General features: G+C 34.1%; 1 long non-coding RNA gene across 1 annotated transcript; it reads right to left on the bottom strand.

Annotated features, from left to right (window-relative positions):
* Positions 1-201: 201 nt before the first annotated feature.
* On the bottom strand, positions 202-1,985 carry LOC120355212. Its single transcript, XR_005573454.1, has 2 exons — positions 1,779-1,985; positions 202-292 (listed from the first exon to the last, which is right to left on the bottom strand). It is a non-coding gene; the product is annotated as an uncharacterized LOC120355212 (long non-coding RNA).
* Between the last annotated feature and the right edge of the window lie 10,780 nt (positions 1,986-12,765).

Genomic DNA, 12,765 nt, shown 5'->3' with positions numbered 1-12,765 from the left:
ATACGATAATAAAGATAAAATCACATAGTATTTCAATATCAAAACACTACATTCATTGGAAAAAACCAACCTTCTAAATCTAAAATTGCACCCTGGAATACTTTTACGAAATTAATGTACCCGAAAGTATTTTTTCGACACTCACCATAACACTAATTGAGCAGATCTCAAATAATAGTAACTTAGAAATTGTTCATTTTGTCAAATGTCTATTTGGCCTTCTTTTCTGATGTTTGGCCTCCTATGATCTTCTTCCTCTGGTTGACCATGTGCATGTACATTTGAGGGAAAACTGAAATCAGATGGAAAATAGAATAGTATCAAAAATACTATAGAATTAATTTCATACAATCAACATTTTTAACAAAAATGTACAAATGTAATTAGAGCAAAAACTTCATGAAAAAAGTACATTGAATGGAAGAATTGAAATGTAAGCATTTGGAATCAGGCCTCGTCCAACATCTTTTGACAGACGTTGAATGAACAGGATATGAACGCCAAACAGTTGTGAGACACATCTCCCTCTGGCGTTTCGATGGTGCACAGAAACTGGACGCAAGGGAAGGCCTCCATGAGCAGAATGAAAGATTCGGTGGATTGTAATTCAATGAAATCTGAATTTGAAAGGATATTGAAAAAAATACAATAGGTGAGAGGGCATAGATGATAATGATAATTCATCATTTACTTTTATTATTAAAATGACACTTGAAAATGGTTCTTGAAGAGTTGAAACTAGTTGTGTTATCTATATAATAAGAGAGAGTAGGATTGTGATTGTTCGTTTGTTCGCATCAAAACATGTCAACTTGTGGATTGCATACCGGAAAAACGGGAATGATTTAGATCTCCAAATTTTGCACATAGATTCTAAAAATATCAATCTTGTAATAAAATAAAGGGTACTTGATAATTTTTATTGTTTTAATAATTCATTGTATAGTTTTTATATAATAAAAAAATCAAATCAGAGTTTATTCATAAAAAACAATTACAATACAAATTTGATTACTATAACATTTGATACAATTAAAACAATGGAGTTTTATGCATTGAATAATTTCGTATTAGGCATTACAAATTGGCACTATAATTAATAGGCATCAATTATTATAAAAGAGAAATTGTTAAGTTTTGAAATTAGAAAGACTAGTACACTTTTATAGTTTTTTCAAGACAACTAGTTTCTGGAATACAATTATATAACTGGTTAATATAATTATAGTTACGGTACTGAAGTTTCGGCCAATGATGCTGTGAACGAGTCATAATTTATTGTTTTTGACGTGACAACGTCTAATAAATTGGTTTGCCGGGAGACATTTCAAGAAACTGCGTTACGTTCCCACGTTATGCGCTCACAATGAGAGCGAGTGAGAGCGTTCGTTTCGGTTCACGGTCGTCTGGAAAGAGCACGAATAGGAGCAGTGGCGAGCAACGCGCCGCAGCAGCCGAAGGCATTCACCTGGAGAGAGAGTGAAACTGAGCAGTCAACCTGCGCAGGCGCCGCAGGCTGGTGGGCGCGGGCTAACCATGCCCGAGTGGAAGGGACGCGTGCCTCTCACTCACTCTCATTGTGAGTTATTATTTCATCCTTCTTCCTACTATACGAATGAATATTCACATTAAAATTATTTTACCACTCAAAGTCGTTGTCACGTAAAACTTTCGCCCGTATGCCGACTTTACAGGCAACCATGCAATTTTTTTCACATAATGTATTTAATTCAGTAGAAACATGATTAGATTAGATGAGAATATCAGAGACAACTCACCTGGAATGTAGGAGAACATAACAGATAGAAGGAAGTAACTGTAACTGAATGTGAAATTCAAGGGATTTGGCAGCTCATGGCTCCATGCTTTCGTCTTGGCCACATACTGTTGAGCCCAGTAGAAGCACAGCAACTCCCCTGTTACTCCAATCGGATATAGGGCAATGAAAAATGTGTATCTGAAACATAGAATGCAAGATTGATTCAAAAATTTGAATAAATCATGGAATCATAATATAATATTGAGAATGAAGCATCACAGAATGCAAACTAAACTTAAAAAATCAGGTGTGGCGCACTCACACTACTTTCCTTGCCGTTATGAAAATTGATCACCTGACGCTAGTGTTCACGCGCATAAGAGTCTACTATTCCAAGATCTGAGCCAGCTGGTGACAGGACTATAACGCTGCAGACACACGATGTGTGCTATCTCTTCATAGTGAATGATTTGATAGAATCAACAGTTGCCAACAGTTTGCAATTGAATAATCACATTTTCTCGAATTTCGAGCTTATTTTTAATTTTAGATGAAAATGTTACGGAACATTAATTGTAGAGATTTTTATGCTTAGTCTTTTCCACTCAAAATTTTTGGTTTAAATTGTATCTGAAGCCTGATTATCGGTAATCTAAAATCGAACTTTGCCTAGATGGTGCAGTGCTCCTGAAATTTTACAGATATAGGACTTGTGGCAGTTGATATCAATGACTATTTCAGGTATGAGTTTGATCAAAATAGTTGGAGCCATTTTCGAGAAAATCGCGAAAAACCCTGTTTTTGACAACATTTTCGCCATTTCGATATGAGATATCGTGTACACAGACGCTCATACACTCATACACACACACACACACACACATACAGACCAATACCCAAAAATCACTTTTTTGGACTCAGGAGACCTTGAAACTTATAGAAATTTAGAAATTTGGGTACCTTAATTTTTTTCGGAAAGCAATTTATACTTTCCTTACCTATGGTAGTAGGGCAAGGAAAGTAAAAACAAATTAAATCATGAAACCATAATTTAATTATAGAGTTTAGAATAAACGAGTAAAATATAATTTCAAATAACATATTTTGTAATTAGATGTCTTTCTTAGATTGCTTATATTGCTTATAAGCTTATTATTTTTTTTCATTAAAAAATGAAGGTAAAAACGAATCAGCATTACTTTTTATATATCCAATAATTGAATTTAGAAGATTGAATCAAGATAATTGAATAATTTTATTCTTGGAGGTGGAAATAATTTCTTTTATTGATTTATTCAGGTATTGGGTGGGGGTGATTGGCGTGGAGAGCCTCTCCACCTTGCAGGCACCTCGGAGGACTAATAATCACCTCGAAAGCTTCCACGCTAGGATGTTGGCTGCATTCGGCGTCAACCTGGATATGTGCAGTTTTATACGTAAGTAGCTGCAATGATACATTAAAATTGCATTATAAGATAGGTATTTTACTTCCAACATATATAGCTGTGTACACATATACGCGCTTCCAACCAGCACCGAGCACGCTCCGCCCTCGTTCCTCCATCGAACCACAGTCGCTCCGCCCACGCACCCATCATGAACGTTACGGAAGATGTTAGATTTTCTCGCGTTCCCCGGTCGAACCACTGTTGCTCCCCGGTCGATCATCAATCGCTCTGTTGGAGTGACGTTCGGTTGCAGTATACATTCTACGGAGGTTACTTTTTCACATTCCTATTGGCCATTTATGAATATCCGAAATATTTTAGAAGTTACTTACACTCTTACTCTTAAACACAGTTGCTGAAATGGTTGAGACATTTGTCATACCAGTGGATTAGCCTGCCAAGAAGTCCTCTCCATAAAATATGCCACCAGATAGTTTAAGTGGGCTGAGATGTTGTTTTGGAGCTCAAGTTATTATATAAATGATTATTCATTGATTTTTTAGTCATTCATACAACAAGCACATTATCAAAATGATAGGGAGAGGAAAAAATAAAGTAACCTTGTGCTATTCCTCTCCCAAATGTAGATAGCACATACTGTAGTCCGAAATAGGTTAGGTCTTGTAGTTCTTCAATTCACAAAATTTCCAGTCCTCAAGTATTTTCACAAAGGAGATTTTCAAATTTAGATGCTTCAAAACTGAACATAGAAGATATATTTCACATTATTATAACTAGAATAGGAAATATTTACATATTAAGAATATAAATTTAAAGTTACCGAAAAACAAACGGTTCTTGTTTGTTTAAGTTAGTTTTTAGTTTTTGACTTCTTCATGTATGTTCTGGAAAGAAATAAATGATTGATTGATTGATTGATTGATTGATTGATGATTTACAACGTATAGACAGAGACGATCCGCAACGAGTGCGTAGGGCTTGAAGTGACAACAACGCCAACTCTGATGCAATCAGGATGGCGCTGCGGCGATTAACACGCCAGGAAATTACACTAATAAATTTCCTGACGACGGTGAGCCATTGTGCTGACAACCTGATAGAACGGGGATTTGTCCAACAGCACAATGGCTCCAGGAAGCGGTCGTCGTTGACGAGGAAATAATTGAGTGGATGTTGCCAGTGGCAGGAGAGGAGGTGGTGGTGGCAGCAGAAAATGTAAGGCCACCTGCCCGACGCCGCCGAAGAAGACAGCAGCGAGTCCTGCAGCGTCCCATCGAAGCCCAGCAGCAGCCACATGCAGCCCCACGGTTGAGCAATTGCGTGATTTATTTGAACAATAAATGTACGCATATTGCTCTTCCGTGTGAGCACATTTGCATGTGCGAGGAATGTGCCGAGCAAAATCTATTGCACATGAACGGGCAGCCCCGTTGCCCACTATGCAACATACATTGTACACACTATCAGAGGGTGTACTTAAATTATCTATATAAATAAAATGCCGCATCGCGCCTCCTGGGGTGTGTATCCAGATAAAGTTTGTCATGAGATGCATTAAACTATTTGGCGTTACGAAGTTCGCCTGGCCAGCTAGTGTAGCCTATAATATAATTTGAAGAGGTTGTTAATTTTGCAGAAAATGGCTGTAAGGATGATTTCCCATGTTCATAGCCAGGTATCCACATTGTAAACCACTTTTTAAGCAATTGAAAATATTGACTTTGCCTGATGTTTATGCGTTTGAACATCTTTTATAAGGAAAACCTGTCTTGTATTACAGTTAATAGCTCTGATCATACTCATTATACTAGGCATGCATCAACAAAAGGGGTTTACACTTTTTTCTCTTCATTTTATGTTGTGTTAAATTTTCTAGTTTTTCGAAATTTGATTTTAACCTGACTATGACTATGAATAGGCCCCGTTTCGGAAAGCCAATTTTCCGACTCCAGCTGTTTTAAGTCTAGAACTCAGCTAAATCCCGAGCCACAGAATACAATATTTTGTATTCTGTGCCAGAGCTCGGAAACCGGCTCAATATGAGTTAATCAGTTAAATTATTCTTATACATTAAATGGACTTATAAATTAGGCTCTTCAATAACTTACGGTACCAAATGTTTCAAGAAATTGTGATATTGTCTGATCTGAGAGAAATATGAAAGCTTTACTTGTTGACGATTCACCATATTAATAAGGATGAATTGTTAATGAATATTAATGTTAATGATATTATTTGTTTAGCTAATGCTGTTATTTACTTTACTTGTTTGTATTTGACTGTGTTGTGCATTTTTGTAATGTTATAACAATAAAATGAAATTAGGTAGACTGTCTACAATAAGTTTGTGATCTGTGGCTATTTAAATCCTTGCTTAAAGTAAAGTTAATCATGCTATAATATTTTTGAAGATATGAGTGATGAAGAAAATAATATTTTAATGTTGAACCGTAATGATATTACTATCGTATTTCATAAAACTTTAAAGTAAAAAAAACCAATCACATTCTTTGATGTGGTGACGTCCGTTTCGTGCTGGTATTGAAGCAGAATTGTTACTCAGAGACTCCTGAGTTTCTGTTTGGCTTGAAAATGTGCAATACCAGCACGAAACGGACGTCGCCACATCAAAGAATGTGAGGATTTTTAACTTTAAAGTTTTATGAAATACCATAGTAATATCATTATGGCTCAACATCAGAATATTTTCTTCATCATAATTATAGTGGAAACAAGATGGATAACCAACAACATAATGATATGATATCATTTTATATAAATATGATTTTAATAGTTATTCACAATATATAATTGTAAATATGGTATGTAATGATAAAGTGACAATTCCATGTGGTGATCAATGTATATTTTGATCAGCAACAGAAATTAGCATACCGCAATAGCCTACATAATCAAAATTCCAGTAGATGAATAAAATACTAAAATACGCAATATATCGTTAAAATCAAAACAAATGTATTTATTCATTTAAAATACTATAAAATTTACATAAAATGAATACATATGAATAGGCTCCCCGCTTGGATGACAGGTCCGTGTGCGGGGGGGAGTCGCATAAAGCAAACAATATTCATTTCATAATAATTATGTATCACATCATTATAATATGGAGAAAATAATTCAATTTTATATACGGTAGGTAATTGACAAAATATAATACGTAAATTAAAATTTAAAAAATAAAATATATATACTTCAAGTGAAAGTTTGGGTTGATTTTGATGAAAAACGCTTTATTGAGAATTCTATCTGACAGCAATCAGGGGTTTATGATAATTAATTTATTACCAAATACAAGAAATATTTTTATAAATAAAACAATTAATTTTATAAATTAAAGCAAACGAGAAAAGAAATTAAAAGAAAAATGGAAAATTTGGAAAAAAGAGAACCAAAAATGGAAGATCTAACTTTTTGAATATAGGGCGAAAAAGGTAGAGCATCCGCCGCTTCAGTCCCGATGCTAAGGAGCCACACACCAACCCTCCGCCTGTAAACAGCGACAGTGCAGCGCTCACTTGGTGTGAATACAAGGAATATATTATTCTTCATTGTTTCTAAGTGAGGACATTGAGTTTAACAACTTTTATATTATTTTAAATTTATTTCCTACAGACTAAGAAAACGCCAGATTTTTCTCCCAAAATTGGTCATTAACAAAAATATACAAGAAATATTAACAATTGTACTTTTCTAATATTGATAAATTTACTTTCCAGTTATCGTAAAACTATTTAAAACACTACAAAGTTTAAGATGACCATCAATGTTTGAAAAAAATTCTCAAATGTTATTTAAGAAAAAAACTTATGGGTTCTTCTAGACCACCGCGCCAGTAGTAGTGTCTAGAAAAGGCTACCGTACAGGTAGTTTATTAGTCCTAATACAGGCTGTGTACTAGGGTGAAGTGTTAGATAACTAGGCACAGTGGCCAAACATAGGCTAGTTGGCTCAACAAAACGTACAGATGTTGCCCCGAAATTGACAATTGGCGCGACAGAGGCAATTTGGTCAATAAATAGGCCTACCATTGGCAACCATGAGAGACAGTTAGGCAAAATTCTAGCCGAGGAGCTACCGCTGTTATCTCAGTTGTTATTGAAGATATAGACTAAATTTTTTAGGTGGAAGAGAAGGACAAAAAAAAGCGCGGTACGCGGTAGCCTATTTTGATACAATTCAATTCAATTTTAAGGAATAGGCAATCTGTTTCAAAACTAACCTTGAGTAACGGCGACTTTCAATATCAATTACAATTCTATTACTTGAATAACTTTTGAATACAGTACTAATCATTTATAATTCATGTAATATTGAATCCAATGATTTCATGAAGAAATCTATTTTCTGTGTTGAATAATTAGGTAGCTATGATTTGAAGTTACTATCATGACAACAATATGTATTGCCACTATGTTGACCCTACGCAGCACCGTATGCCCGCCCATCATGTATTAAACCTACCATTAATAGTTTTTTGTGATCACGAATACTAATCACTGTGATTAGACATTTTGATAAATATCAACATATTAGCATTTATAAGCAAAAACCTAACCTCCTAACATTTCCTTTTACCTTGTAAAGTAAAAGTAAATTCGTATGGCTTTTGTAGTTGGGGAGTCCCTTGAGGGAAGGTCCCACCGCCTGAATATATAATTTAAGCCGTCAATGGGCCTATCCCAATCAGCAAAATCAACTTGAATCGAAATCAAAACAAGCTCGTTTTGTCAAACGTGAGGGCTTGATTGAAGATTTCATTCGCATGCGTTTTGCTCGAAATGAGTTGAATTCAAGAGTCCGTTTATACATCGTTCAAGCCAGTTTCGAGCTCGAAATGCAGGCTCTAATCAGGCTGGTGCTGCGAGCTAAAATCAAGATCGCGTTGCGAGCTCGATTCAGGCCCGAGATGCACGGTCGAATCAGGAATGAGATGCAGTCTTGACTCAGGCTTGAAACGCATGCTGGATGCAATCCCCCCATTCAAGGCCACCTTTCACGAAATTCAAGCTCATAGTTTAGTGGGATAACTTAATAGGTTATTATGAGTAAAATATAAAATTTCTCGGTAATCAATTCTCAGAATGCTGATTATGTAGCTAAAAACTTTTATAAGTTGGAGACTGATATACATACTGTAACTTTCAGGATAAGTTATGGTCAAATACTCTACCTTTTGACATACATAAATGAATTTCAACCCCTCATAAGTGGTTGACTTAGACCTTCATAAGGACATCTCATTTACATTTATGACAGTTTGGCACACTGTCAAACGAGAGAATAAAGGGGAACATTTCGGGAGCATCTTTTGAAATGAAATGTAAAAATCTGGTGTGGCGCACTCACACAACTTTCCTTGCCGTTATGAAAATTGATCACCTGACGCTAATGTTCCCGCGCATCTCAAGTCTACTATTCAGTGATTTGAGCCAGCTGGTGACAGGGTAATAACGCTGGAGACACACATGAGGTCTGCTATCTCTTCATAGTGAATGATTCAATAGAATCAACAATAATTTGCAATTGAATAATCACATTTTCTCGAATTTAAAGCTTATTTTCAATTTTAGGTGAAAATGTTACTGAACATTAATTGTAGAGATTTTCATGCTCAATCTACTCCACTTGATTTTTTTTGTTTCAATTGTATCTGAAGCCTGATAATTGGGATTCTATCTGCATTGATGGGGCGGAGCTCCTGAAATTTTTACAGATATGGGACTTGTGACAGTTGATAGAGCTTATCAATTACTATTTTAGGTATGAATTTGATCAAAATCGTTGGAGCGGTTTCCGAGAAAATCACGAAAAACCTTGTTTTTGACAACATTTTCGCCATTTTAGCCGCCATCTTGAATTGCATTTGATCGAAATTGTTCGTGTCGGATCCTTATAGTGAAAGGACCTTAAGTTCCAAATGTCAAGTCATTCCGTTAATTGGGAGATGAGATATCGTGTACACAGACGCACATACACTCATACACACACACACACACACACACACACACACACACACACACACACACACACACACACACACACACACACACACACACACACACACACCACACACACACACACACACAGACCAATACCCAAAAACCAGTTTTTTGGACTCAGGGGACCTTCAAACGTATAGAAATTTAGAAATTGGGGTACCTTAATTTTTTCAGAAAGCAATACTTTCCTTACCTATGGTAATAGGGCAAGGAAAGTAAAAAGTACCAAACAGATTACTAAATAAATAATCAGTTTTTCAATGTGTTTCGTTATTCATCAAAAAAAGTGTTGTTTTAAGTTTTATTACTTTTATCAATCATTTCTATAAAAACTAAAACTTCAATCAGCCGCCATTTTTGATAAAAGTATCATAGAACATTTTTATTGATGTCGTCATTCTTGTTTTAAAAAGGCCTTTAAAACTATGAGCCACACAATGGGTGTTTACATTTTTAATATTTGAGTTACAAACCCTCATTTCTTCAAAAACTAAAACTTCAATCAGCCGCCATTTTGGATACAATTATCATAGAACATTATTATTGATGTCATCTTTCTTGTTTTAAAAAGACCTTTAAAATGATTAACCACACAATGGGTGTTTACATTTTAAATATCCCAGTTACAACCCCCAAGTAAACACGTTATGTGGGGTTGGAACTTGGTTGTACATTAGAAGGTAGAGTATTCTATCAATAACTGATCCTGAAAGTTACAGAATTATATCTACAACAGTCTCCAAATTATTGAAGGGTTCCCATACATATGACTCACTCTGTATATGTGCATATGTATCATTGAATTTCAAAGGTTGTTGAAAAACTGTGTTTGAAGGAGGTTCCGTCTTTGGGTAGCAGTGATTGGACATTGGTTGCAAAAAGGCAAACATGTAGAAGAAATTTGAAAAGAGTATTGGGAGCAAGCGGTGAAGTGTACGAAACGATGAGTTCCTCTTTGATTCAAGTAACTGATTTGCAATTTCTCCACATGTATTGGGACTACTAATTTATGATTATTCCATACTTTCATAAAAGAAAGCCTTTTTGACATGATTGTTTTATTCACAAATAAGTTTATTGAATGAACTATTTTCATTTCACATCATATTGGACACTTCAATTTTCTATCTGTAAGTCAAATATTTTCTTGGATTTTTATTTTTATACTTTGAAAACATGATCAATAATAATAATTCACTAATGATGAATATGTATGTCATTGGCCTTTGATGATACTGCTATTTCCTTATAATTGGAAAAAACTCAAGAATAGTATAATAGTAGGTTGCCTTGATCACATAAGACGCGTGGAGACCGCAGCCTGCAATGGTGTGACGTCATGCTGCGACCTCTCGCCCTGGCTTAACATGCATTCAAATGTAAAAATGCCAACTTTGAGCCCTCATAGCAAATCAACCATCAACTTTACATGGAAGTGATTGACATCAAAATGTTCAGCATTTTATCCCCTTTGAAACAATATCAAACTAATTTTCAGTAAAAATCCTATAAATGTTACCGACGAGTCTAAAACAAATCGTTTGAACACACAATTTGATTTGATAATACCATTTCAAATACGTTTTTGTACTTTCTATTAGTTTTTTCTGCATCGTTTTAGTTCTTTCTCTTGAACAGATTCTATTCTCATTTAGAAATTTTATCCTTATGAAGTCTGTGGAAAGAACTAACAGCTTCTTTAGGAATTTCAGGATATTAACGTTATTTTATCAACAACTCCTGAAACATAGCAATGCGAACCCATCAACGGTTGCCTAGCTTTATCACAAAAATAAACAGTCTAGATAAGCCCTAAGAATATATGAACATCATTTAAACATTAGAAAGATTTTCATTTATCCTAATTATGATAAAAAAATAGATAATCATGACTTTTAATGACTTTAATGCTGTTATTTTATCAAAAAATAAAGCGCATTACACTACTGTACTGTAAAGTAGTTGAATAATTTCATGAATAATTAATGTTATATTATTTGTGAATAATATATGGTATTTCCTTTGTAAATTTGTGTCCCATGAAAATAATCAATAAAATATACTAATAATCGTCAATAATAATAATAATACTGCACTGAGCAGAAACAAAAACACAATACAAGAGCAACGTGTTGGCACTACGCTTTCCAGTAGACAACTGAAATAATTATTAGTAACCAGACAGTTCAACGTTCTAAAAATAACTTGTAACCATGGTGAACAGTTCCATGATTTCGCTAAATTGGTTCTAGGTATATGTCAATTAATAAAGTCTTAAACAAATATCATTAATACAAATGCTTGCAACTAGCATTCCGGGCGACGATACAACTATCAATTTTCACAAACAATTGTCAAATAATAAACAATCATTTTTAAATATTATCTTCCAGAGTAATTCAAATTACTGTTAAGGAAATATTCATTTCAACAGGTGATATGATTTGGAATGTGTGGAGTATTCTGTATTAATTGACTGGTATATATGAAGTAAACCTAATTTTTTATTGGGAGGAGTTGATTAGTCATGTCGCACATATATGTGCCACCCAGGAGCGAATGTGCTATTAGTCGAATATATGACATTTTTGGTTATGTAAATATGGATGTTACTTATTTTTATTGTATGTTAATTTTTATATGTTAGCAAGGTTAGCGTTTTAGGCAATATTTACACTGCACTGTAGTAGATAGCCGTATTTGTTTTTCAAACCATACCTGTAGGTATGTAAATAAAAACAGAAATTCAAGTACCCATTTTAAAATTGGCATATTTCTTTTTAGAAATAAAAATATTAGAATAATATTATTTTTATTTTTCTTTGATTTCTATTCTCAAGTATTATTCAAAAGTAGCCCTAAAGAAAAGAGACTATAGGTATGTTTTATCCCAGTAATATGCGTTCACACTAACTCACTTAAAGTTGCAACCATATTAGTCCAGTCAATATAGACATGAAAAAGAGGCCTGCTAGTAATTTATATTTTATTTCTGATTTTTATACCTATATTTTTTAAACATCAATGAAAATTAAACTTGAACTTTCAGCAGTAAAATTATAAAAACATTTTGGGACATATTATTCATTATCAAAATTTGGGGATAAAATAGTTTTGGGCAAAGCCTGCTATTCTTTCCAAATTATATTTTTATGATTTGTGATTGTATCCACAAAAGGATAAATAAATTCAGAACCAACCAATATTTGCATGATAAATAATTGTCTTGTTCTATATAGATACAGAGTGGCCCAAAAACCTTGTATTTTCAATAAAATGGATATTTTCAGAAAATATTTTTTTAATAGTTCAACAATACTATGAAGAATCTATCCTCTAAATCTCAAGGATTTATCTTTTATCGAATTTTAAATGTTCTGTCCCAAAAATTCAAACTTTAGGCTCTCATATCTCAAAAAGTAATGATCGGAAAAAATGTTTTCCTGAGAATACCTTTTCATTTTGATAGGTTGATGATATACAAACCGAAAAACTTTGAAAAATATCACCAGTATAAATTTTATTTTTAGCCTTTGCACAACCTTAAACCGACTCTAGCCGCGGTTCACACTTC

The sequence above is a fragment of the Nilaparvata lugens genome, chromosome Y (genome assembly GCF_014356525.2).
Source record: "Nilaparvata lugens isolate BPH chromosome Y, ASM1435652v1, whole genome shotgun sequence".
NCBI classification, from domain to species: Eukaryota; Metazoa; Arthropoda; class Insecta; order Hemiptera; family Delphacidae; genus Nilaparvata; species Nilaparvata lugens.
The sequence above is the reverse complement of the archived record's forward strand: the minus strand, read 5'-3'. Positions and strand labels throughout refer to the sequence as shown.